Source organism: Bos indicus x Bos taurus, chromosome 2 (assembly GCF_003369695.1).
Source record: "Bos indicus x Bos taurus breed Angus x Brahman F1 hybrid chromosome 2, Bos_hybrid_MaternalHap_v2.0, whole genome shotgun sequence".
NCBI classification, from domain to species: domain Eukaryota; kingdom Metazoa; phylum Chordata; class Mammalia; order Artiodactyla; family Bovidae; genus Bos; species Bos indicus x Bos taurus.
This window is the reverse complement of record NC_040077.1, coordinates 42,713,616-42,741,413: the sequence shown is the minus strand read 5'-3', so window position 1 is coordinate 42,741,413 and position 27,798 is coordinate 42,713,616.

The following is a 27,798-nucleotide window of genomic DNA, read 5'->3' as shown; positions in this document are numbered from 1 at the left end:
ATGAGCCTTTGGGGATAAAGGCACAATGAGAAAAAAAGTGGAGAGATTACAGGCTCCAGGGAAGGAGCAACATATAAAGAAGAAACAGATTAAAAAGTGCCTATTACGACAACCAGGACATGGAAGCAACCAAAATGTCCATTGACAGAGGAATGAATAAGGAAGATGTGGTATATATACAATGGAATAATTACTCAGCCACAAAAAAGAGTGAAATAATGTCATTTGCATGAATGGAGTGAAGTAAGTCAGACAGAGGAAAACAAATGCTATATGATATTGCTCTTATGTGGAATCTAAAAATGTGGTATAAATAAACTTATTTACAAAATAGAAATAGAGTCACAGATATAGAAACAAACTTACGGTTACCAGTGGGGAAAGCTATGGGATCATGGAGGGATAAATCGGGAGGTTGGGATTGACATATACACTACTATATATAAAATAGATAATCAACAAGGACCTACTGTGTAGCACAGGGAAGCCCACTGAATTCTCTGTAAAGGCCTATATGGGAAAAGAATCTAAAAAACAGTAAATGTATGTATATGGATAACTTATTCAGTTTGCTGTACACCTAAAACTAATAGAACACTATAAATCAACTACACTCCAATACAATTTTTTTAAAAAATTGGCAAAGGATTTGAATAGCTAATTCTCCAAAGAAGATCTACAAATGGTCAATAAACACATGCAAAGATGCTCAATATCACTACTCATTAGGGAAATGCAAGTCAAAATCATGACCTATCACCTCACACCCAATAGGATCACTGCTATCAAAAACAACCATAAAAACAAAACAAGTGTTGGTATGGATGAAGACAATCTGAAACCCTTATGCACCATTCATGGGAATGTAAAATGGTCAAGCTGCTATGGAAAACAGTATGATGGCTTCTCAAAAAATAAAATATAGACTTATCATATGATCCAGAAATTCCACTTCTGACTATATATCCAAAAGAATTAAAAGCAAGGCCTTAAAGAGCTATTGATACACCCATGTTGTTAGCAGCATTATTCACAGTAGATAAATGAGGAAGCAACCCAAGTGCCTATTGACAGATGAATAAATAAGCAAAATATGGCATATAAATATAATGGAATATTATTCAGCCTTAAAAAGGAAGGGAATTATGGCATAAGCTACAACATAGATAAGCTTTGAGAACATTATGCTAAGTGAAATAAGCCAGTCACAAAAAGACAGATACTATATGATTGTACAGGTATCTAGAATAATCAAAACCATAGAGAAAGAAAGTAGAATGGTGTTTGCCAGGAGTTGGAAAAAGGGAAGAAATGGAACGTGTATCGTTTAATGGATACAGACTTTTAGCCTTTTCAAGATGAGAAGAGTTCAGGGAGATGTGGTGATGTTTACACACCAATATGAATGTACTCAATACCATTGACTGTATTTTTAAAATGATTGTTCTGTGTACTTTGTTGCTCAGTCATGTCCAACTCTTTTTGACCCCATGGACTATAGCCTGCTAGGCTCCTCTGTCCATGGGGATTCGCCAGGCAAGAATACTGGAGTGGGTTGCCATACCCTCCTCCAGGGGATGCCCCCAACCTGGGGATCAAATCCAGGTCTTCTGCATTGCAGGCAGATTCTCTACCATCTGAGCCACCAGGGAAGCCCTTAAAATGATTAAGATGGTAAATTTTATATTACATATATTTTATCACAATAAAAAAATGAAAGAAGGAAAGACATTTAAACTGGTAGGGTCTATTATGAAGACTAAGTAAATGGTCTGAGAGATTAAGGGAAAACAGATGGAGGTTATAGAAATCAAGAGAAGAGGGAATTTTGAGAACAAGTTGATTGTCAATAATAGAAGTTCAGAGTAGGGGAGGCTAATAAGATTAAGATTGAAAATGGATATTATGTCTTTGGTAACCTCAAAAAGGGTAGTTTCAGGTGACAGCATTAAAGAAGTGGTTTGTGACATTTGTCTTCAAGCGCAGAGGGAGCAGAACCAGAAGCTAGTTAAGGGAATGGGTATAAAGAGATGAAGGAAATGAAGACAGTAAGTGAAGACAAGCTTAAGAAGTCTGTCCTTTATGGGAAGAAGAGACAAGAGAAGCTTAAACGACACAGAGTCAAAGAATGGCTTTGTTTTTAAAAAGTACAAGAGAATATAGGCAGTTTTATAAACTGAAGGAAAGGATCAGTTGACTGGGAGTGGCTGAAGACATAGGAGAGCAAGAGATAACTCATGTAGGAAGGTCCCAGAAGAGAATGAGGAAGGGGGAGAATAAAAAATCTTGGGACTGGGGCTGGTTTTGAGCAGGAATATGGCTACTTCATCCACTGAAACTGGAGGACCCTACCAGCACCGATAGAAGTCTGCTTTCTTTCTTAAGGAGGGGCATGGGAACAGTTCAAGCCTGATTACCCTCATTCATCTATACTGTCTTTGTAAAGTAGGAGATCATATCATTTGATGAGAAAGATAACTGAATAAACTGATAAAGTTTTAGAAAAGACACCAAAGGAATGAGAATGAAATTTGCCAGGTGAGGACAAAAGGGATTTGAGTGGGTCGCTAAAATTATAATTTTCAAACCTGTCATAGCATTGACTCAAGTGATTGTTTGGTATTTTCTAGGACACCCAGGTAGATGAATATGTGTACAGAGCAGGAGAATAGGATGGGAATTTTTAGGGCCAATGCAGTAGGAGGAGAGAGGGTAAGGATGGTGAGATTGCTTGTGACAGAATTTTTTAGATGATCAGTCATTGTAGTTGGAGTGGGAATGAAGACCATTATTAGAGTTGATGAGGTAAAAGAACCATAGGGCTTGAATGAATCGATCACATGATTGCTGTCACTGCCTATGGTGATGTCAGGAGTTGACATAAAATTATATTAATGTGGGTGAAAGTTGATGAGTTTCCAAATGGTTCAGTGTAAAGAATCTGCTTGTCAATGAAGGAGATGCAGGAGATGTGGGTTTGATCCCTGGGTCAGAAAGATTCCCTGGAGTAGGAAATGGCAACCTACTCCAGTATTCTTACCTGGAAAATTCAATGGACAGAGGAGTCTGGTGGGCTATAGCCCTGCTACTATGCTGCTAAGTCGCTTCAGTCGTGTCTGACTCTGTGCGACCCCATAGACGGCAGCCCACCAGGCTTCCCCGTCCCTGGGATTCTCCAGGCAAGAACACTGGAGTGGGCTGCCATTTCCTTCTCCAATGCATGAAAGTGAAAAGTGAAAGTGAAGTCGCTCAGTCGTGTCCGACCCTCAGTGACCCCATGGACTGCAGCCTACCAGGCTCCTCCGTCCATGGGATTTTCCAGGCAAGGGTACTGGAGTGGGGTGCCATTGCCTTCTCCAGGTCTATAGCCCATTCGGTTGCAAAGGTCAGACATGACTGAGCGACTGAGCACACATGCACGGGTAAAAGCTGATGTGGTTTAATTCCATCACTATTTTTAAAAGTTTAAGTTTCTCCAACCCTACTTAAATACAATAACTAAATCTGTACTTCAAAGCCTTTAACTTCTTCTCATAACTTAATATATAGTTGGCTGCCTCTTTAGATGGTGTACTCATATTCTAGTTTTTCTAGGAATCCAATAGGATTCAAAGGATTTTGACTATCTTCAAAAGATAGTCCTGACTTTGTGGGGATTTTAGCTGAAATAAGATAATGAAAAATTGCTGGATGATCCATTTTCCTACAAATGATGCTTTGATGAAATTACTAGTGAATCCTAGAGTAAATATGCACATTCTTTTGGCTAATGTGGAGTAAATTCAGAGTCTGAGAAATTTAAAATTCATTATTTCTATTCACAGTTTAAGCATAATTAAGGGCAGCTGTCAGAATGGCAAAGTTTTTGACAGACTCAAGTTTCTCTGTTTCTTACAAATTGGACCTGGATGTGAGTTGGTATAATACCTAACAAAGCTCTCAGTAATGAAACACAGAATACTGAATTTTAAGATTCTGTACCTAGAGTTGTTGAAGGACACAAAGCAAAAAGAAAACCCAATTGAAACACATGTGTGGTAGATGGATATCTAGGATAAGGGTCATAAATTCTGAATTCTGTGCTCTGGTTATTAAAATCCTGCCTGGTCCTGAGTAAGTGACACTGTAGGACTATAGTTATATGATTTATAAAATGAGAGGATCAAAAAGATATCTTAGATCTTTTCTAATTTTGAAATTCTATTACTCTCCTATGTCAGGGGAATAGATTAGTTTTTTTTTTTTAATATTGAAAATGCCTGCATTTAATTATTTTCAGTACCTCCATGAATGGAGATAATACCAGGATATAGACAAAACACGATTACATTCATTTTTATGATCTTTCAATTCTCACATAAACTTACACTTATTTTATTCCATCTCTAAGTTCTCTGAGTTTAGGCAGAAAAATTAAATTCTTTGATCAGTACCAGGAACTTCTCAGTAGGAGACGGTTGTTTTTATTGTTCAGTTGCTAAAATTGTGTCCAACTCTTTGTGAACCCACGGACTGCAGCACGCTAGGCTCCTCTGTCCTCCACTATCTCCTGGAGTTTTCTCAAAATCATGTTCATTGAGTTGGTGATGCTATCTAATCATCTCATCCTCTGCCACCCCTTCTCCATTTGCTTTCAATCTTTCCCAGCATCAGAGTCTTTCCCATGAGTTGGCTCTTCGCATTAGATGGCCAAAATATTGGAGCTTCAGCATCAGTCCTTCCAATGAATATTTAAGGTTGATTTCCTTTAGGATTGACTGGTTTGAGCTCTTTGTTGTCCAAGGACTCTGAAGAGTCTTCTGCAGCACCACAATTCAAAAGCATCAGTTCTTCAAGGCTCAGCTTTCTTTATGGTCCAACTCTCACATCCAAATGACTACTGGAAAAGCCATAGCTTTGACTATATAGACCTTTGTCACCAAGGTGATTATCTCTGCTTTTTAACACACTGTCTAGGTTTGTCATAGTTTTCCTTCCAAGGAGCAAACATCTTTTAATTTCATGACTGAACTCACCATTCACAGTGATTTTGGAGCCCAAGAAAATAAAATCCGTCACTGCTTCTACTTTTTCCCTTTCTATTTGCCATGAAGTGATGGGACCAGATGCCATGATCTTAGTCCTTTGAATGCTGAGTTTTATGCCAGCTTTTTTACTCTCCTTTTTCACCCTCATCAAGAGGATTTTTAGTTCCTCTTCACTTTCTGCCATTAGATTGGTATCATCTGCATGTCTGAGGTTGTGATATTTCTCCTGGCAATCTTGATTCCAGCTGGTATTGTAAGGATGCATGGTGAGAATGTAGAAATGACTGGTAATTAATTACCTTGTATACAAATCCAGTGGTCTGAGGCAGAAAACTACTTTGCCAACTTTGTTTTCACTAAAAAACAGGAAACTGGGCTCCAAAGACTCTCTGAGATGAGTATGAACTGACATTTTGTTTTGTTTATTTTTCATTCTACCCACTGCTTTCTCTGAGTACATTCTGCAAGGGTATGGTTCTTTCTGGTCTTGCTTTTTCTACCAGATCTAGTTCTCTGGCGTGAATGGTGCATGCACTTTAAAGCACAGCTTTTTCTTCCTTCTTCATCTTCTCCATGAAAAGAAGTTTGAGAGTTCTCCAGTTTTATATCAGAAATGTCATCACTCCCTCACCTTTCTTCTTCAAGACTTTAATCTTTCAAGCAAATAAGCAAACTGGTTCTAATACTAAAGCTTGTGACATTTGGCTGGTCACTTATCTCTAGGCTAAACTTCTTCCTTACCCTCTGTACCTTAGCCAGGCTGCCTCCTATCATGCCAAAGGATCTTATTCTTGAGTCCATATTTATTAACCTTCTGGGTGAATTCTTTATGTAATGGTTAATCAGCAGCCTTTTGTAAAATGCAAGTAAATTGCAGACTAATCTGCAGAAATCATCTATCATTTTTCAAGCAAAACCAATTCTATTTCCTGAAAACAATCTTTGGTTGACTGGGTCCATACAGGATATGCTTAATTTCATCACTCATTTTTAGTTGTTCCTTTTATTACAAGTATGAATAGTATTTCTAGACTGGTAAATATGCTTTCTTCTGATGACTTGATAGCAGTCTACAAAGCATGCGTTCAGTAAATGGTCAGTCAGGAAAGAATACATCCACATTTCTATCTGTCTAGAAAATAGTTGGCAATTAAATTCCTTGGAAAGTCTTTAAATCTCTTCTCTATTTCACAAGTTGCCATGGCGTTTGATGGAGGAATGCACTATAGCAGTTTTATAGCATAGCAGAAGAAGAAGCCAGTCTTAAATGGTAAGGGAGCAGCGAACACTGGCTAAACTCTTTCCTTAATGGAGTTTCACTGATACACACACACACACACACACATACTCAGTTCCTTGGTACCCAAATACCCATTAAAGTATATTCCAGGTGTTTGATGATATTAGAAAGCTGTGGACTCTCTACTCAAGAAATTTGATAGAGGAATTAAATATCTGATCAAATAAATTCATAAGTTCTTCTCTAGAAGCCTCAGAGTACATGCTGGGTGGTTATGGGGGGTGGGAGGGATAGACTTAAACAGTAAATTGTCAGGCCTGATAATTCATTTCTTTGTGCTAAAGAGTGACTGAACTGAAAGATTAATGTAATTTTGAGGCTAGAGATTAATCAAGGTCTTTAGAGGAATTTGGGGAAGGATGGCTCTTATTATGACTCTTTTAAAAATTTCCTTGTGAGTGAATAAAGAAGCTTGCATATGACTTTCTTTTAAGTTAATCAATCTGACATGCTCAGAAATATAAAACTATTATGACTTAGAGAAAAATTTTACCTTTCCATACAACAATGATGAATATCTTCCTGCACTCTATACCATTTTAAAGCAACTCCTCTTGTGATGAAGATATATCTTGCTGCCTTAAATCAGCCTCTGCCTGAAGCTGAAGTTGACTTAATAATGGCACAAAGCCACAATCTTATTAGCTGTGATACAGACAAAGCCAAATAATTCATTGCAATGTCATAACTAACTTCTTTTCTGTTCCTCACAGTGGCTGGTAGAGGCCAGTCCGATACTCAGGACTGCAGTAAAGAAACCTTCTCCTAGAATGATTACAACTTATGATTTAGACAGATGCAAACACATCTTGGAATATTTTCAAAATTAAGAATCCACATCCATCTTCCCGCTAGCGAGGTGGCAGGCCACGCTCACATCCTCTTCACTACCCTCTTCAATTTTCCTCTTTGATTCTAGACTTAGAAAGCAAGAACACAGGCATCCAATTTCCAGGAATTGGATTGGGAGAGTTTTCCCATATATACATTACCAAGAAATCTACACAATAAACTAGAAACCTTATTAAATTATCTAAGGAAAGCCTTAGCTTGTAAAATCTTCTTGTCTGATTTCCTTTAGGCTCATTCAGATTTCTTTTAGATCTGGGCATAGAAATTCTTGATGCTTTTCTTGATCGTCCTAACCTGTGGCTGGCCGGAGAGATTGATGAATGTTCTTCCACTGCTTTGCATGTTAGGCATTTTCCTTCTTCTCCAATATCTGTCTTTGGTTTAAACTGCACTTTAGCTTTTTCACCTCCAGCTAATGGAGACACTCCCAGGAATGGAGGCTGATGATACAGAGGCTGGAACAATGCCAGCAGACGCATTAGGTTTCTTCTCCCACTCCAAACCAATCCTCTGAAGGTTTTAAATGAGAATTTTGAAATTTGAACTCAGTTAAAAAAATAGAGGCATATTGGCTCTAGGGCATAGAGAGTTCACATCTTCCTTGGTTTTTCACATCTCCTTTTCAGAGAAGAGTTTGCAGATGGCAAATTGATGTGATAGTGCTGTTAGTATGGAATAGGGTTCTCATTTGGACATGGTGAAGTCCCCTCCTTTTTAATTTATTTTCTAATTTTTTAATTGGAATATAACTGTTTTACAGTGCTCTGTTAGTTTCTGCTGTATAGCATCATGAATCAACCATATGTATACATACATCCCCTCCTTCTTGAACCTCCCTCCCACCCTCCCATTCCACCCCTCTAGGTCATCACAGACACCAAGCTGAGGTCCCTGTGTTTTAAAGCAGCTTCCTGCTACCTATTTGTACAGATAGGTACAATATATATGTGGTAGTGTATATATTGTCAATGCTACTCTCTCAATTCATCCATATCTCCTTCCCCCGCAGTGTGCACAACAGAATATTAACTCAGCCATTAAGTCATGTTCTTTTAAGATTCTGTATGGCATATGCATCTTATTCATGAGAGGAAAACAGAACAGCTTAATCGTAGAATTTATATAAATTTTTAAAAAGAAACATCAGAGTACACTGCTAAGACTGTAGCCTAAACATATACACTAAAAATAGGGTAGATATTTTTCAGTTGCCCAAACAGAGTTCCTTTATCCTATGAAATAAATGACACAAACACATAAACTCTCAGCTATTACTTCTATTATTTTTTTCAGAATTTTTCTCGTACTGAAGGAATCACAAAGAAATAGTTCATAAAGGATTATTTAGAAATATAGACACAGCAAATTTTATTTCTGGATATTATTGTCCTGAACTTCAAAACAACACATAGTTTTCCTAGATGAGGAAGACAAGACAATTTACCTCTTCTTTATGCAGAGGTCCCGCTAGCAAGGGAATGTTTAGTAAAGGGTTAAATTAGATTGGTTTCAGCAGCTGTACTTGTGATCTTCGAGGACCTGACTTTTAGAAAAAATCTCCTCCCCTGGTTGCATATGCCCAGCTATTGATGTTTTCCATTGTGCTGAGTGGTGGTTTTCAACTGCTGGAAAAAGAAATGCTAAAACATGCACTGACCCTTGTCAATACTCAGGAAAAATGTCAGAATAATATTAACCTTTCATTCCAACTTCAGCACCTGTTTTTTTTTTTTAATCAATTTCAATACAACACAAATGCATGCTTTGATATTTTCAAGAATTAATAGATATTAGTAAAATAAGCTGTGGTAAAGACAGAGGAAGTGATACTTCATTCATAGCACAGAATGTGCGTTGCAAGGGCACAAACCTAATCCCTAAATTCAGATCTGAATAAAACAAGCTATTTTAAAACCACAGATTCTCTGTTTAAAAACCTCAGAGGCTGCTTAGAGTTTTTAATTGTCATTGGTCACATTGTACCTAAGTGAGAGTGTTTCATTTCTATTACTACCTGGGTAGAAATTCTAATAAAGTGAATTTGTTCATTTTATATATAACCCTTTTCTCTTGGGCCACATCAACCACAATGAAAGTCTGTATCTTTTAAGGCTTCTCCATACTTCCACAGGATCTTATTCTACTTGTTTTCTCATTAAAAGAGTTCTTTCATCTCTACAGTGAGTTGTATATTGGAAAAATGGCAAAGCTTACAGCCTTTAGCTATCAGTGGTAACTCATCTGAGAAACTGGAGATAGTTTTCGGAATAGCACATGAGAGGGTTGTTGTAAGACTCTCAATACTTGGAATGTGGTCCCCCCACTTAACCCTCTTATCTGCTACTCCCAAGAGCAGATCTTCTTTCTTGGCAGCACTGATTAGCTATTCTCTGTCCAGGAGGCTCACTCTGAACCAATGGCTTCCAGAAACTCTTCTCCAGGTTCTTAGCAGTGTAATCCCACAGGTCCCAGTGGTCTCTCCTGCTGGCTAGCATCAGTTGTGTGTCTCTAAAGTAGCTGCATCTTAAAACCTTTCCTTTATGACTCCTACAAGGCCATGTTTTTGACCTGCAAAACAGTTCTGCATAGTGCGCAAATATATGTGGATGGGTTTATAAAGATGTAAACTGTGTGACCACAACAACACAGATGGGAGAGGGAACAAAGCTATACAGTAGTGATATAAAGTTGGCACTAATCCTAACTATCAATGTGTGTGCCCAGTTACCCAGTTGTGTCCAACCCTTTATGACCCTTTGGACTGTAACCCGCCAGGCTCCTCTGTCCATGGTATTCTCCAGGCAACAATACTGGAATGGGTGGCCATTTCCTCCTCTAAGGGAATCTTTCCAACCCAGAGATAAAAGTCAAATCTCCTGCATCTCCTGCATTGCAGGCAGAGTCTTTACTGCTGAGCCACTGGGGAAGCCCATTAACTGAATTAGAAACTGTGGCTCTCAAGGAACATTTGGCCTACAAATATAAATTTGCTTGGCCCATAGAGTGCTTAACATTTTAAAATTACAAGATTTAGAAGTAGAAGGTTTCACATAAAAATCTTAATTTCCATTTCTCCTTAAAAATATTGAAATCCATGCAAAATTAAAGATGGCATGGTGGTTCTTACATGACCACCATGTTCTGGTAGTGAGTGGAAATTTCTTCTTTAGGCAAGTCTTTGTCTCTGTAGTTTGTGATAGAGCACCCATCCCTTAGGATGACTTCTGAGCTAATTATACTTGTGTTATATTTCCGATTTCTTTAAGTATTCCAGTCTGTGTAGGACTCTTACCAAAACTCTGTCTCTAAAGGGGAGTTCACAGGATCTCAAATGGGAGTCTGTAGACCCATTCAGTGCCCTTGGATTTTTTCTCAGTGGTATATGAATTGATGATGGGAACTGTTTTAGTCTCTTCAGGCAGAGCATATAGTATATCAGAATACTAAAAACTGAGTGACACACAAAAAAGCCTATTTCTCACAGTCCTAGAGCCTTGGGAAGTTCAAGTTCAAGGCACCAACAGATTCAATGTCTGGCTTGCATTTTCATTGACAGCCATTGTCTCACTGTATCCTCATAAGAGGCAAGGAATCTTTCTTGGATCACTAATCCCATTCGTGAGGCTTCTGCCCTCATGACCTAATCACCTCCCACAGGCCCCACCTCTCAGTATCTTCACATTGGAAGTAAGGTTTCAACATATAAATTTTGGAGGATACAAACATTCAACCTGTGGCAGGAGCTTAATTTATTTTCTTTTAGTTCAGTGATTATTTATCAATTGAGCTATTGTTCTATCTGCAAGGAGATCCAACCAGTTCATCCTAAAGGAGATCAGTCCTGGGTGTTCACTGGCAGGTCTGATGTTGAAGCTGAAACTCCAATATTTTGGCCACCTGATGCGAAGAGCTGACTCATTTGAAAAGACCCTGATGCTGGGAAAGATTGAGGGCAGGAGGAGAAGGGGACGACAGATGATGAGATGGTTGGATGGCATTACTGACTCTATGGACATGGGTTTGGGTGAACTCTGGGAGTTGGTGATGGACAGGGAGGCCTGGTGTGCTGTGGTTAATGGGGTCGCAAAGAGTCGGACACGACTGAGCAACTGAACTGATTGTTCTATGAAATTATCTAGATGATGCCTTTAATACTAACCTATTATTCCCAAACTACTTTAAATGCTATGGATTAACATAAAAAGAATATATGAAAACTTAAAGGTAAATGATACATTTGTATGAAATAAAGGCCAAATGTCATATGGTGCTCTATGCACAAGGTTTCACGATAACTTAATCTGAAGAGGGGATGGTAGAAATGAATCATCACATGGCATTAGAATTGTGAAAGATCCCAAGTGAAACATTCTCGAAGCAGTGTTATATTCACACCAAAAGCAACAATTTATTTTCAGCGAAACAGTATTAATGGTCATATCAATTTTGTTAATCTGAATTGTATTTGTTTCATAGTTTCTACTTAATTTGGTTTTATAGATATTTAAGCATAGTTACAGTCACAGAGTCAGGCACAACTGAGCATGCACTCATGGGGAAGAAAAGTCACAAAAAAGTATAAGAAAAGCATTACTGAATTTCACATCTGTACTTTTTAAAGCCACATTCTATCTAAAAATAATTTAGGTTACTAGACTTTATTTTTTGGGGCTCCAAAATCACTGCAGATGGTGACTGCAGCCATGAAATTAAAAGACGCTTACTCCTTGGAAGGAAAGTTATGACCAACCTAGATAGCATATTCAAAAGCAGAGACATTACTTTGCCAACAAAGGTCCATCTAGTCAAGGCTATGGTTTTTCCAGTGGTCATGTATGGATGTGAGAGTTGGACTGTGAAGAAGGCTGAGCACCGAAGAATTGATGCTTTTGAACTGTGGTGTTGGAGAAGACTCTTGCGAGTCCTTGGACTGCAAGGAGATCCAACCAGTCCATTCTGAAGGAGATCAGCCTTGGGATTTCTTTGGAAGGAATGATGCTAAAGCTGAAACTCCAGTACTTTGGCCACCTCATGAGAAGAGTTGACTCATTGGAAAAGACTCTGATGCTGGGAGGATTGGGGGCAGGAGGAGAAGGGGAGGACAGAGGATGGGATGGCTGGATGGCATCACTGACTCGATGGACGTGAGTCTGAGTGAACTCTGGGAGTTGGTGATGGACAGGGAGGCCTGGCGTGCTGTGATTCAAGGTGTCGCAAAGAGTCGGACATGACTGAGTGACTGAACTGAACTGAACTGATTCAAAAAAATAAATATTTGCCTTTAATAGGGTACATATAGTGCTCAAGTTTGAAATATTCTGCTTTGAAAATGTTTCCTCTTTTTATGTAGGATCACGTTTTGGCTTGTTTGCCTTGAGGGGAAGGGTTTCATTCCATGGATTTGGGTCTCTACCTTAGAGCACAACCCAGGAGAAAGAGTGGTTAGCTGCAGAGTATGCTCCAGGTGCCTGAGGAGAGTACTGATGAATGCCACATTGAGTGGAGAGGGGCAGAGGTGATGACACATCAGAGCTCAGTTCAGGATCCAGGTCAGCTGAAACTCAGCAAGGCCGGGGATGCAGCATCCTGGCAACTGTTTAGGCCACTAGCTGGCACTTGAGATTCCACCTTTATGATTTACAGGAAGAGTGCTATGTGGCTGGAGTAGTCTGGCTAACAAATATCTGAGATGGGTGAACAACAGTGGTACTCACAAGTTGGTCAGAAGTAATTCTTCAAAGGGACTAATTGAAAACTTCAAGAATCACATTAGTAAGCATCCCAATGTAATACCATAGTATCTTCTACTCAAGGGATTGTTCATTTGTCCTCAACCAGAACACGGATGTGCTGGGCCTTCTCTTTGAAACATGCTCTCATGCTTCCCAAGAAGGCCCACCTGGATTTTCAGAGTAGAGCATAGCACACTGTCCTGAGGTTGTATATTCCTCTTTGCACCTAATTTTGAAAGGTCACTGGGATCCAGAATAATCCTGATTATCTCATAGTGGCCCAGACACAAATTTTAATTATATGAAATATTAAAATCTATGACTGGTATTATTTTCCTGATATCTGTTTGAGAACACACGATAGCAGTGCTTTGATGAAATGTATGTGAGATTTTCAACTGGAATATTGATTTGAGACATTTGATCAAGTTTGAAAAAGGTACTTCTCCAAGCCAAGTTTGTTCCCCTACTTAGACTTACAGCCCCAAAATGTAACTATAAATCAGAGAGACAGGGTTATTTAGGAGCCTTAGGCTAATTAAACTAGAGTGTGGGCATCTAGGGATGGAAGACCTTGTTTATTCACGTGATTGTTTCAAAAGGCCCAGTTATTGAGATCTAGAATTTGGTTTTGAAAGCTGATTTTCCACTCCTGATGCAAGTAAACCGTAGTCCACATGTAGTAATCTGCACATGTGGCAAACTGGGTTTCCATAGAAACATTCCAACCTGTGATATACTTTCTGAGTAACTGCTCTTGTAAGATATGTTAAATACTGAAAATATTGTGCTGAGCCAGACGGAACTTCTATTCCCATGGAGTAATAATCTAATGCCAGGCATTAAACTGAGTTCTCACTGCAAGTCAGCTCTCTTAATTCCAGAATTAACCCTGTATTCTAGATGCTGTTTAGAATTTTAGTACTTTTCTTAAGATTCTGCACTAGCAAGTGGTAGAGCTGAGATCAAAAATAGGGAGTTTGACTAATAAGAACATGCTGTATAGCACAGGGAACTCTATTCAATACTCTGTAATGGCTTATATGGGAAAAGAATCTAAAACAAAAAAGAGTGGAGAATATATATATATATATATATATATATATATATATATATATATATATATATATATATCCTGGAGAAGGCAATGGCAGCCCACTCCAGTATTGTTGCCTGGAAAATCCCACAGATGGAGGAGCCTGGAGAGTCCCAATCCATTGGGTCTCAAAGAGTCAGATACAACTGAGCAACTCACACACACACACACATATAAATATAACTTATTCTTTTGCTGTACACCTGCAACTAATACCACATTGTAAATCAACTATACTCCAATAAAATGTTTTAAAAAATAGGCATTTTGATTTTAGTGCCCAAACTCTGACCTACTGTATATAGTATCTACCTCTTAGACAGTTTTCTTTGCTTTGGTTCTAAATGCAGTTTAAATTGTAGAGACACAAAGACTGAACAAATTAAAAAAAAAAAAAAAAAAGAAGGAGATTAGATTATATGAGGTAAAAATAATAGATTTAAATGGTACTAGGTAAAAATTAAGCGCTGCTTCTTTATCCTTTCCCTAGAGTTGTCTTTATGGTTTTAATTAAATTGTCTCCTATATAATACTGTTTACCTTATTCTTCTTATTTGAGTGCTCAGTTGCTTCAGTCCTGTCCTACTCTTTGAGACCCTATGGATTATAGCCCACCAGTCTCCTCTGTCCATGGGATTCTCCAGGCAAGAATACTAGAGTAGGTTACCATTTCCAGGGGATCTTCCCAACCCAGGGATCGAATCCAGGTCTCTTTAAGTCTCCTGCATTGCAGGTGGATTCTTTACCACTAAGCCACTGGGAAAGCCCATACTTCTTACTTACTAAAGTCTGAAGAATGGCCTCCATGATAGCTTGGATTTCTCATCTACTGATGTAATGCTGTGAACTGCAGGTGATATTGATGATGGTCATAGTGATTATAATTAACTATGATAATTAAAAAGTATCTGAGGATCGTGGTTGGTGCAGAAATATATGTTACTCAGGATCAAATTTGGGAATTAAAATGGCCTTGCTCATGAAGATATCACATGGAGGATTACATTAGCTGTTGCTGGTTTTCAAAGATGGTCACAGGAAGGTGAATTTTTCATTTAGTTGTCTCAACTGGGGAACAATCAAATGTCATGGCTATTGGTCAACTATAATGTGTATATGTAATAAAATAAATTTTTTAGATTCTTGATTTATATAATATTTGAAATTAAATTTCATATTTTTTATATTTCTAATTAATTGTTAAATGTCAGAAATAGCTTGAAGAATAGGCTGTTTTGCTTTTCAGCTCAGTTTACTATTTACTGTTTACCATAGCAAGCATCTAGGAAGACTTCTTGGGGATGTCACAGGGCATTCTTGTAAATGTTGTTAGGATAATTGATCGTTTTCAATTATGGCCAGCCTGCCATTATTTGAGACTTGGCTCACTGGGTTTTTCATTGTAAGAACATCACGCTGGGGACAGAGACTATGAGATTTAAGCAGTGCTTAGCTAGAAATGTATGCCACCTTTCTTCTGTTCGTTGTTTTGTACCAGTACATTCTCTTGCCAACTCATTTGCTGCTGCTGCTGCTGCTGCTGCTAAGTTGGGTCAGTCGTGTCCAGCTCTGTGCGACCCCACAGACGGCAGTTCACCACGCTCCCCCATCCCTGGGATTCTCCAGGCAAGAACACTGGAGAGGGTTGCCATTTCCTTCTCCAAGGCATGAAAGTGAAAAGTGAAAGTGAAGTCACTGAGTCGTGTCTGACTCTTAGCGACCCCACAGACTGCAGCCCACCAGGGTCCTCCATCCACGGGATTTTCCAGGCAAGAGTACTGGAGCGGGGTGCCATTGCCTTCTCCGAACTCTTTTGCTACTAGTGGGCAAAAGCCTGCAAAGTGAAGGAGATGCTTACAGTTAGGGAGTTCTAACTGCAGGAGAAAAGAGGCAGGGGAGAGGTGTGGTGATAAAGTAAACCTGGGACTTTAGTACCTGAAGTTGGTTTGTAACTACTCCATAAATGGCTTCTGTATGGCTTGGAGCTGGGGATCCAAATTCCTGTATTTGGTAGACTATGCATGTGGAACCTTTCCTCCTCCTGTCAAAAGCGCCTGATTTTCTAGGTATAGATGCACTCTCTTTGCTCTTACCTTTCTTGGTCTTTCACTAGCTACAAGGGGTTTAAAAAAGACCTCATGTCCCCTACTTCCACTTACTCTCAGCCTCTTATTCACTTCCACCTCTTGTTCCCTTCAGATCAGCGTATTTTTAAGATATACATGATGAAGAATGTCTCAAAAATGTTGCCTGTTCCATTTTTCAAAGACTATAGATGTTACCAAAGCTGTGGTCAACCAAACTTGGCATGTTAGCATTCTTTTCTATTATTAATCATTGATAAATTATACTTTTCTAACTGTAAGTAGTTTTTAAAATTATAAATTAATATGTGAAATACCAGATAGATATAAACAAGTCAAATAAATTTAAAATCGAGTTATTGCTAACTTCTGCTGCTTCTCATAGCCTAGTTCCTCAAAAGTAATTACTGCTAATAGTTTGGTATGTATTTATCCAGTTATTTTTAATAGGGACACACACATTTAAACTTAGGGATCTTTTTTAATATCATAAGTGGCATCATAGCAAGCTATTCTTCTACAACTTGCTCTTTGATTTTAAAATAACGTCTTGGATATTACTTCACATCTCTCTCACATGTCTCAATAGATATTACTACATCATTCTCTTTGACAAAGTATTTCATGATAAGCTCATGTCCTGATTTATTAATAAGTATTTAAATTTGCTCTAGATTTTTACCATTATAAATAATATACTTTTATACATATGTGCCAGTGTTTTTGTAGGGTCAAATCCAGGAAATGAAACTTAATGCCCAAGTAAAAACAAAAAATTTTTATTGGTTCTTCCCATTGAGATTGAAACACTGAAATTGCCAATATGCTGATCACATTACTACCAAGAATTTATGCGAGTACCTGTTTCCTTGCATCATCACCAATACAGGCTATTTGTTACATTTTACTAAAATGGTAACAATTCATACTTCCCTATTGTTCAAATTTGCATTTCTGAACTGTTAATGAAGTTGAGCATCTTTTCATATTTGCATTTCATTTCCTGTTGATTTATTATTTCTAGTGTTTGTCTTTTTCTAATATCAGATTGTATTTTTCTTAGAGGAAACTTTATATTGTTTTCTGTAATAGCTGCATGATTTAATTCCTACTAATAGTGCACAAGGATTCTCTTTTATTCACAACTTCCCCGATACTCATCTCTTGGGTTTTTTTTTTTTGGATAATAATCATTCAAACAGGTATGAGGTGATATCTCATTGTGGTTTTGATTTGCATTTCTCTGTGGATTAATAATTTTGTACATATTTTAATGTACCCGTTGGCCATCTGTATCTGTTCTTTGAAAAACTGTCTGTTCAAGTTTTGCCCATTTAAAAATCAGATTTTTGTTGTTGTTGTTGAATTGTATGAGTTCTTTATAGATGTTGGATATTAGATCCTTTTCAGATATATAATTTGCAAATATTTTTCTCTCATTCAGTAGGCTGCTTTTTTGTTTATGTTTTCTTTTGCTGTGTACAAACTTTTAAATTTTATCATAGCCCCATTTGCTTGTATTTGCTTTTGTTGCTCTGTGCACCTGCTTATCTCTTAAGTTCTTTGATTATCTTTACCATCATTGCCTTGAAATCTTTCTCAAGTAGATTGCCTATCTCCTTTTCACTTAATTCTTCTTCTGGAGTTTTATATTATTCCTTCATTTGGAATATGTTCTTCCATCACCTAATTTTGCCTAGCTTGTTGTTTTTATTTCTATGTATCTGGTACTTTGCTTATGTTTCATAACCATGAAGAAGTGGCTTTGTGTACCAAGCATCTTAGCAGCACACTCTCTTCTCATCATTAGAGCTCTGTGCTCTTGGGATGCCCCCTATGTGGGCTGTGTGGGTCCTTCTGCTATGGTGGGATGACTACTGTGGGCAATCTGGTATTCTTGGCTAAGCCTGTCTGGTTGATTGCCAGACCTTATCTTGTGTGAAGGCTGCTGGCCGCTGATTTGAGGGTCAGGTCACAAGGTGGCTGACTGTAGAACCCTGGTGGGTCCTGGGTTTAGTGCTGGGTCTGGGGGTGGAGTCAGGGTCCAGGATATTCCAGGGCTGGGGTTTCCCCATCTGTTCCAAGCTTCTTTAAAATTACAGCTTTTGCCCTGCGTCCCAGAGCATGTGAGATATGGGTGTGCTCTTTAAAAAAAAAAAGTCTGTATTTCCCACAGAACTCTGGGTCTCCTGAAAGTGACCCTCACTGGCCTTCAAAGCCAAACATTTAAAGCCAAAGTTCATCTTCCCAGCACAGGGCTCCCCTGCCTGCTAGACTGGGGATCCAGGTGTGAACTTCAGAACTCTCCTTGGGGAGAACTTCTGCAATTGTACTAATTTGTCCACTTATGGGTCACCCACCTGTGGTCTTCACTATACTGTAACTTTGCCCCTCCTACCTGTCTTGTGGTTTCTCATTTTTATGTTTGTTGCAGAAGATCTTTTCTATTAGATTCGAGTCATTTTCACTGTTGGCTGCTCTATAAATTGTTGTAATTTTCTCCTTTGACTAATCTTAAATAAAAATTTCTAGGTGAAAAATATATTGATTTAATATTTTTTGTAATACCTATTACTAAATATAATGATGAGCATTCATAGTATATTTTGGAGTCATTAGAAAAAATATATAGATTTTAAAATTCCAACTTAATTGCATTACCATGTTGCACAGATTAGTGACTCAGTTCAGTTTAGTCACTCAGTCACGTCCGACTCTTTGCAACCACACGGACTGCAGCACACCAGGCTTCCCTGTCCATCACCAACTCCCGGAGCTTACTCAAACTGATGTCCATCAAGTCAGAGATACCATCCAAAAATCTCATCCTTTGTCATCCCCTTCTCCTCCTTCCTTCAATAATTCCCAACATCAGGGTCTTTTCCAATGAGTCAGTTCTTCACATCAGGTGGCCAAAATATTGGAGCTTCAGCTTCAGCATCTGTCCTTCCAATGAATATTCAGGACTGATTTCCTTTAGGATGGACTGGTTGGGTCTCCTTTCAGTCCAGAGGACTCTCAAGAGTCTTCTCCAACACCACAGTTCAGAAGCATCAATTTTTCAGCTCTCAGTTTCCTTTATAGTCCAATTCTCACATCCATACATGACTACTGGAAAAACCATAACTTTGATTAGAGGGACTTTTGTTGGCAAAGTAATGTCTCTGCTTTTTAATATGCTGTCTAGGTTGGTCATAACTTTTCTTCCAAGGAGCAAGTGTCTTTTAATTTCATGGCTGCAGTCACCATCTGCAGTGATTTTGGAGCCCCCCAAAATAAAGTCTGTCACTGTTTCCCCATCTATTTGCCATGAAGTGATGGGACCAGATGTCATGATCTTAGTTTTCTGAATGATGAGTTTTAGGCCAACTTTTTCACTCTCCTCTTTCACTTTCATCAAGAGGCTCTTTAGTTCTTCTTCACTTTGCCATAAGGGTGTTGTCATCTGCATACATGTTGTTGTTGTTTTTGCTAAGTTGCTTCAGTCATGTCTGACTCTGTGCAACCCCATGGACAGCAGCCCACCAGGATCCTCTGTCCAAGTGATTCTCCAGGCAAGAACTGAAGTGGGTAGCCATTTCCTTCTCCCCTGCATATCTTAGGTTATTGATATTTCTCCCAGCAATCTAGATTAGTGACCAGATATATTTAATAGAAGGATGAAAGTGAAGTTGCTCAGTCATGTCTGACTCTTTGCGAACCCATGGACTGTAGCCTACAGTGCTCCTCCATCCATGGGATTTTCCAGGCAAGAATACTGGAGTGGGTTGCCATTTCCTTCTCCAGAGGATCTTTCCAACCCAGGGATCAAACTTGGGTCTCCCGCATTGTAGGCAGATGCTTTACCATCTGAGCCACCAGGGAAGTCCTAATAGAAGGATAGTCATGTATAAAATATTTCTTCCTCCTAATCATGCTCTTTGTCTCTCTTTTTCACTTTCCTTTTTGTTTCTCTCACTAAAGAAGGTAGAATTACATAAAAAGGAGTTATAAATGTTTAATATTTAAAAATCTGACATATAGATCTGACAGATCAGAGGAGGAGAAAATATTAAAATTTATACAACAATCTATATAAGCATACTTAATAAATTTTGGGGCTATGCAAAAGCAGGAAGTCAAGAAACAACTGGAGTAACAGGCAAATTTTGCCTTGGAATACGGAATGAAGCAGGGTAAAGACTAATAGAGTTTTGTCAAGAAAATGCACTGGTCATAGCAAACACCCTCTTCCAACAACACAAGAGAAGACTCTACACATGGACGTCACCAGATGGTCAACACCAAAATCAGATTGATTATATTCTTTGCAGCTAAAATGGAGAAGTTCTATACAGTCAACAAAAACAAGACCAGGAGCTGACTGTGGCTCAGATCATGAACTCCTTATTACCAAATTCAGACTTAAATTGAAGAAAGTAGGGAAAACCACTAGACCATTCAGGTATGACCTAAATCAAATTCCTTATGATTATACAGTGGAAGTGAGAAATAGATTTAAGGGACTAGATCTGATAGACAGAGTGCCTGATAAACTACGGAATGAGGTTCATGACATTGTACAGGAGACAGGGATCAAGACCATCCCCATGGAAAAGAAATGCCAAAAAGCAAAATGGCTGCCTGGGGAGGCCTTACAAATAGCTGTGAAAAGAAGAGAAGTGAAAAGCAAAGGAGAAAAGAAAGATATAAGCATCTGAATGCAGAGTTCCAAAGAATAGCAAGAAGAGATAAGAAAGCCTTCCTCAGCAATCAATGCAAAGAAATAGAGGAAAACAACAGAATGGGAAAGATTAGAGATCTCTTCAAGAAAATTAGAGATACCAAGGGAACATTTCATGCAAAGATGGGCTCGATAAAGGACAGAAATGGTATGGACCTAAGAGAAGCAGAAGATATTAAGAAACAGTGGCAAGAATACAGAGAAGAACTGTACAAAAAAGATCTTCACAACCCAGTTAATCACGATGGTGTGATCACTGACCTAGAGCCAGACATCCTGGAATGTGAAGTCAAGTGGGCCTTAGAAAGCATCGCTACGAACAAAGCTAGTGGAGGTGATGAAATTCCAGTTAAGCTATTTCAAATCCTGAAAGATGATGCTGTGAAAGTGAAGTGAAGTGAAGATGATGCACTCAATATGCCAGCAAATTTGGAAAATGCAGCAGTGGCCACAGGACTGGAAAAGGGCAGTTTTCATTCTAATCCCAAAGAAAGGCAATGCCAAAGCATGCTTAAACTACCACACAATTGCACTCATCTCACATGCTAGTAAAGTAATGCTCAAAATTCTCTAAGCCAGACTTTAGCAATATGTGAACCGTGAACTTCCTGATGTTCAAGCTGGTTTTAGAAAAAGCAGAGGAACCAGAGATCACATTGCCAACATTTGCTGGATCATGGAAAAAGCAAGAGAGTTCCATAAAAACATCTATTTCTGCTTTCTTGACTATGCCAATGCCTTTGACTGTGTGGATCACAATAAACCGTGGAAAATTCTGAAAGAGATGGGAATACTGGACCACCTGACCTGCCTCTTGAGAAATCTGTATGCAGGTCAGGAAGCAACAGTTAGAACTGGACATGGAACAATAGACTGGTTCCAAATAGGAAAAGGAGTATGTCAAGGCTGTATATTGTCACCCTGCTTATTTAACTTCTCTGCAGAGTACATAATGAGAAATGCTGGACTGGAAGAAACACAAGCTGGAATCAAGATTACTGGGAGAAATATCAATAACCTCAGATATGCAGATGACACCACCCTTAGGGCAGAAAGTGAAGAGGAACTCAAAAGCCTCTTGATGAAAGTGAAAGTGGAGAGTGAAAAAGTTGGCATAAAGCTCAACATTCAGAAAATGAAGATCATGGCATCCGGTCCCATCACTTCATGGCAAATAGATGGGGAAACAGTGGAAACAGTGTCAGACTTTATTTTTCTGGGCTCCAAAATCACTGCAGATGGTGACCGCAGCCATGAAATTAAAAGACGCTTACTCCTTGGAAGGAAAGTTATGACCAACCTAGTAGCATATTCAAAAGCAGAGACATTACTTTGCCAACAAGGTCCGTCTAGTCAAGGCTATGGTTTTTCCTGTGGTCATTTATGGATGTGAGAGTTGGACTGTGAAGAAGGCTGAGTGGCAAAGAATTGATGCTTTTGAACTGTGGTGTTGGAGAAGACTCTTGAGAGTCCCTTGGACTGCAAGGAGATCCAACCAGTCCATTCTGAAGGAGATCAGCCCTGGGTGTTCTTTGGAACAAATGATACTAAAGCTACAACTCCAGTACTTTGGCCACCTCATGGGAAGAGTTGACTCACTGGAAAAGACTCTAATGCTGGGAGGGATTGGGGGCAGGAGGAGAAGGGGACGACAGAGGATGAGATGACTGGATGGCATCATGGACTCGATGGACGTGAGTCTGAGTGAACTCCGGGAGTTGGTGATGGACAGGGAGGCCTGGCGTGCTGCGATTCAAGGGGTCGCAAAGAGTCGGATACGACTGAGTGATTGAACTGAACTGAACTGAATAAATTTTGGTGTTTATTTAGAAGAAAAATTCATAAGTTTATAATAGATATATGCTAAATATTATAAAATACATATTACATTACAAATCCTATTGTGTTAAATGGTGAAATACATATAAAAATTCCTATTGTGTTAAATGGTGAAATATTGAAAGCAATGCCATTAAAGACAATCTCTATAGAAGGATTTCAGTTATCATACTTGCAATATAAAATCTATGAAAGTATAAAAGTTTCTGATTCTTTCCTAAAAAACTAGTGAATGTAATTAGACTAGTCAGAATATAAATATGAGTACTAGAAAAGAGAAGGTGTCTTTAATGATAAATGATATGTTTAAATTTTAGTCAAGTAATTAGAAGACATATATAAGTATAAAAACTTTAAATATAAGCTAATTGTTATTTTATCAATAATTTATCATTACTTTTAATGACATGATTATATCTAGGACACACAGAAGAATAAACCCAGGGATTGTTGTACATTGTAAGAAAATTTAAGCAGCGATCAATAAAATTAATATATTAGAAAATAGAATGTCTAATAGAAGAGAAAAACTTTCAAAATGAGCTGAACATAACCTTTGAGATCCTATTTAAATGAAAATTTTTTATTTTTTATTTATTTATTTATTTATTTTATTTAAAAGCACCAGGACTGCATCTTCTCGACCCTGCCTGGGGTGTATGCCCTCTCTAAACCAATCACAATGATTAAATGGCCGCAATACACTGACTGGCAGGACCAGATAGACGTCACTGAGAGGGGAGAGGGTCAGCCCTAATACACCAAGTTGCCGTTCCCAGAGGGAGCGGGAATGTCAAAATTTTTTATTTTTAAAATAATATTTTTTAAAATTCTATAATAAAAATCAAATGCTTATAAATGTATTAGTATTATGGCATAATTGTGGTCTTGAAATAGTTAGCTTTAAACTTGTCTGAGAGGGACAGAAAACTCAGTGATGGATTAAATAAGTAGTTTTAAATAAAAATTTAAAGCCCTACAAAATGATTTAAAAGAAACCTGCTTTGAATTAATGGAAGGCTAAAACCCATTCAATTGTAGAAAGCCTAATATTGTAGATATGCCAATTTCCTTAAACCATTCTATGAATTATAAACAATGATAGAATCACCAAAATTTATAATGTTTACCATATGCTAGGCATAATATTAAGTGTTTTACTTTTGTTTCCCCATGATCTTCATAAAAATGTTATGAAAAAATCTAAGCATTATGGCCATCGTATGATGAGGAAACTGCAGCACAGGGCATTTAAATAACTTTCTCATATTCACACAGCTAATTACAACCCAGGGAACCTAAATATGCCACACAGTCTCTCAAAATTATCAATCAAACTTTATTTGCATTCAACAAAATTCCTTTAGAATATGATAGAATATGAGATTAGCTAAGAAGATTTCATGAAATAGGAGTAATTAAGTGCATTTGATACATTTAAAGCTAACATATATAATAAAGGTCCAAAAACACAAAGGAAAATTAATGAACAGAATAGAGTTCAAAAATAAGCACATTGTGTATAAGAGTTTAGAACATGAACAATTGCAAATCAATGGGAAAATCTTCAATTTGTGTTGAGAGAACTGTATATCATGTGGGAAAAAATTAAACTACTGCATTTCTGTATCATTAGATTCTCCAAAATGAAATCGCAGATGGAGTTCATATATATATATATATATATATATATATATATATGAATGGATTAAAAACTAATCTTGAGTGGGAAAGGTCTTTCTGCAAATGAACCAGTATCTCAAATCATGAGTAAGTTCAGTTCCGTTCAATTGCTCTGTCGTGTCTGACTCTTTGCGACCCCATGAACCACAGCACGCCAGGCCTCCCTGTCCATCACCAACTCCCAGAGTTTACCCAAACTCATGTCCATTGAGTCGGTGATGCCATCCAACCATCTCATCCTCTGTTGTCCCCTTCTCCTCCCGCCTTCAATCTTTCCCAGCATCAGGGTCTTTTCAAATGAGTGTTCTTTGCATCAGGTGGCCAAAGTACTGGAGTTTCAGCTTCAGCATCAGTCTTTCCAATGAATATTCAGAACTGATTTTGTTTAGGATTGACTAGTTTGATCTCCTGGGTGTCTAAGGTACTTTCAAGAGTCTTCTCCAACACCACAGTTCGAAAGCATCAATTCTTTGGCGCTCAGGTTTCTTTATCATCCAACTCTCACATCCATACATGACTACTGGAAAAACCACAGATTTGACTAGATGGATCTTTGTCAGCAAAGTAATGTCTCTGCTTTTTAATATGCTCTCTAGGTTGGTCGTAGGTTTTCTTCCAAGGAGCAAGCGAATCATGAGTAAAATGACAAAATTAGTTTAAAAGTACTTAGAAATTGTTAAGGAAACACAATCAAAGGACAAAGAACAATATAAGAAAATACTGCAGTGCTTTAAAAGATTAATTTTATTAGCCATGCTTTAGAAAGGTTATTTTCTTTATTTACAAAATTTCTCACAAATTAAGAAAATATATGAAAACGAGTTAATCGTGGTTCACAGAAAAAGATTTACACAGGCCAAAAAAGTATTTTCAGCCTCACAAATGATTGAGGCAATACAACAAGATAATATTTTTTTTTTCAAACTGTCCAATATTAAACAATAATGGAGAGGTGTGAATGAATAGGCACTCATACACTGTCGGGGGGCTAAGCCAATTTTTGAGTACAGTTGGCAAAACCTGTCAAAGTTAAGAATGACATGTCTGAGACTTACCTTTAGAATGTATTCTGCAGATTGAGCTTTAGACATATGCAAAGATTTGCGTTTATTGCAGTATTGTTTATAATACCTCAAATGGTTTAAAGATGGCCAAATAATTCTGAATTATGGAGTAGTACACAGATGGTATAAAGAATTACTTTATCTAACATAAAGCAATTGTCTAAATATGTATGTGTATATATATGTAATTATGTATTTATAATCTGTTTTATGTAAATAGCTTCATATAAATGCTAGCATATATTATTGTTACTTTATAAAAATGCTTAGAAAGAACATGGAAAGTACAGAAGTACAAATGTTATCAGCAGTAATTATTTATGGTGTGTTGTTGGAGATTTGAGTCAGATGACTTGTAGATTTATTCCTATTAATCTTTGGATTTCATTTTGCCATAAGCATATATTCATTTTTATAATTAAAAATCTAGTTAAACATTGATTCTCTTTTCATTTAGTCTAAGAATATATTGATCTTACTCTTCCATTTTAATTAAGCTTCTAATCTGTATTCACAGTGGTGAGTAGGATCATACCCAGGAGAGAGAGCAGAAGGGAGCTTTATTATCTTATCTACTGACCTCATTTCTTCACACATTTTAACTTGGTCCTAAATCATTAACAGCAGAAAAAGTTTTTATTGAGAGTCTTTTAGATGATAGACATTCTGTTGGAGGGTTTATCTGTGAAATCTCATTTAAGTCTCACCACATGCTGTGAGAAAGGTAATACAGACTCCATTCTATAGTTGATGAAACGAAGGCACAGACCATTTCAGAAACCTTTCCAAAGTTGAATGAGAATCCATGTCAGAGCTAGTGCTCTTTCAACTACTTCACACGTGTTCCTTGGTGAGTTATTTAAATTTTCTGTATTTCTGTGCTATGTGCAGGGCATAGCACTGCATGTCCTGTTAACCTTTTTGGTTTATGCTGAGTAGCAAGTACAATAGGCGAAATACTTCAAAAATAATTTGAAATACAGACCACACTATTTCAGAGTATGCATGTGCACTCAGTCATATCCAACTCTGAAAATTTATAGACTGTAGCCCTCTAGGCTCCTCTGTCGATAGGATTTTCCAGGAGAGAATACTGGAGTGGGTTGCCATTTCCTCTTCCAGGGAAACTTTCAGAACTAGAAATTAAATCCAGGCTCCTACGTCTCCCGCATTGTAGGGGATTTCTTTACCACTGAGCCATCAAGAAAGCCCACACTATCTCAGAGGTTGCAACTCAAATACCTTCAGACTCAGGGATGAATGAAGTGGGAAAGGGGTAATTTGCCAGCCAAATAGAATATACCCTGGGCACAATTTGGCACAATAAGCAGCCACAATGTGGGACCTCTCCAATGAACAAATGCCATGAAATATCACAGAAAAGTTTTGCTTTAGCTTGTTTTCTTATATTTAGAACAATACAGCAAGGTGGTTAGGAGCATGAAAATGGAATCAGACAGACATGGGTCAAAATCCTGGTTAATCGTTTCCTAATAATGTGATTAAAGGCAGGTTGCTAACTTCTGTGAAGGTCAGTCTTCACATGTGAACCGTTTTACGAAATTGATTTATTTTGAAAAAAATCCGTTTTTGTGTTTTTATTATCCTCCTCTTAACTTCAAAATCATGTTGTTATTATATACTAAAAATCCATAGGATTTTTTAGCATAATTACTAAATACATGCAATCAGACATAAACAGAGACCTGGTCTTTTAAAATTTAAATTGTTTTGTCCTCAAATTTTTAGCTACTGTGGCTATTGTTTTTAGCTAAGAATTTCAGTACAAGGTAGGCTAACCTTGAACTTAATCTAAGCAGGGATGTTTGAAGTGTCAAAGGAATTTGATAGCATGGCTGTTTCACATTATTTAAAATTAAAATTTGAGAACCATTCCCTATTTGCTTCTTCATGACTATTACATTTTTGTAAAAGTGATTCACTTTCTAAAAAGTTATTAAAGGATTTTGGTGGCATTGGTACAAAAATTCTGTCAGTGTTAAAACAGTTACCTTTGAGTACAATTAACTTTATTATATACATCATTACCAAATCATTATTATAAAGCACCTCCTGTGTTAACAGGACCCAATCTTCTCATTTTGTTTCTATTGCACTTCTGTAACTCTGTGTGATGAACATTTTTTTCATGTAGAATAACTGAGGGTAAGACCAAGGCATGATTTTTTTAATTCCTGCATATTATGCTCCTCTGCCCTTAAAAGCCTTATCTTGCACCTTGCATGGAGAAGTTTATTTACAGTTTCTTTAGAAAAACTGATGATATACTTTAGTGCTATAACTTTATATGCAAGGAAAAATGCAATAGTAGGTTTATTTCAGATCAGTTCAGTTCAGTTGCACAGTCGTGTTTGATTCTTTGTGACCCCATGGACTG